Raw genomic sequence first — 1,420 nt, forward strand, 5'->3', positions numbered from 1 at the left:
ATGTAATATTTTCCCTATAACTATTACAAAAACACAAAATAAGTAAAAAACAAGTATTTATATTTGTGTATAAGCTGTTTAGATTGTCAAAAAGCCTGTGTTTTTCGGGTTATTAACAAAGTTCATGTACTCAGACCAGTAATATTTGGGGTCACAAGTTTTTGCCATGGATATTTTGTGGGTCAGAAGACAAAAAGTTTGGGAACCACTGCTTTAAAGAGTCAGTCTGGTTATTTTTGATATGATGTTTAAAAGTAGCACTGAAGCAGAGGTGAACCCTGCTGAGTTTTATTTAAAAGCTGTAGAGTGAAAAACAACAAGTGTTTGGTTAGCAGCGAGCCTAGCATAGAGACTTGTATAAGTCACACAGGTGATAAACTTCAGAAATTAGACTCCTTTTAGGAGAGTTTAAAGCTTGAAATGTAAAGGAGACTACACTGAATAAAACATTTCCCCCTTTTGTCCTTTTATCTAATCTGTGTTCACCTCTCAGTGTGAATCATGACACTGTTTAATTTTAATATCGCGCTCAGGAGGCCAAGAGATGTCATGACTCTGCACCTTCAGAGCTAAAAGAACTTGATTTAAGTGACGCAACCCATTCTCTTCTTTTAGGTCTTTATTAATTCAAGACAAACGACTTCCTGAGATCCTCTGCGAGTGAATTCCCAAAGAAAAAAGAAAATCACGATTATTATTAAAGCAGAGGAGAAAACAGGTTGATTATCAGGTGGGTGATCATGTCTTTGCTCCTGGATGTGAATTTGTGTGTTTTTGTTAGCAAAATATCTAATGAACAAGGTGACAAATGTTAAAGACATTAAAATAAACACTGGAGTTAGAGTTTACTTTGAGTTTAAGTTGTTTTTATGAGGAATTTGTAAATTTAAAAAGTATTTTTGTACTTTTATTTTGTTTCATTCAGTACTGTACATAATCCTCAACTTTTTTTACTTGTACTTTTGTATGAATGTTACGCCTTTATGATGCTTTTAAATTTATTTTATTTTTTCTTGCTTCTATTGCAAAGCTCGTGAAAGCTGCTATATAAATAAACTTCGAAATGTGACACACAGTTACACCTTAAAACATAAATATGGCTGCAAATCATCATGAAAAGTTATTGATGCGAGTTTATTTTCCTGATTATTATGAGAAGTTTTATTTATTTTTATTATCAGATGAAATTCATTTTTACCACTCATTTCCTGTTGAGGCATTTTAACTTTTACTTACTTATTTCTTTAAGTACTTTGTACACCTCTGCTTTTTAAAGATAATGTAGTAAAGTTTGGTGTGGTAGTAGCTGAGAGTTGTCCACAACACAAAGTCTGAGTGAGCGTGTTGTATATGCTGTTAAGTGCCAGGAGGACTGCGACCAGTTATACATCGGGGAAACAAAGCAGCCACTGTTCAAAAG

The sequence above is a fragment of the Austrofundulus limnaeus genome, unplaced genomic scaffold (genome assembly GCF_001266775.1).
Source record: "Austrofundulus limnaeus strain Quisiro unplaced genomic scaffold, Austrofundulus_limnaeus-1.0 Scaffold201, whole genome shotgun sequence".
Lineage (NCBI taxonomy): Eukaryota > Metazoa > Chordata > Actinopteri > Cyprinodontiformes > Rivulidae > Austrofundulus > Austrofundulus limnaeus.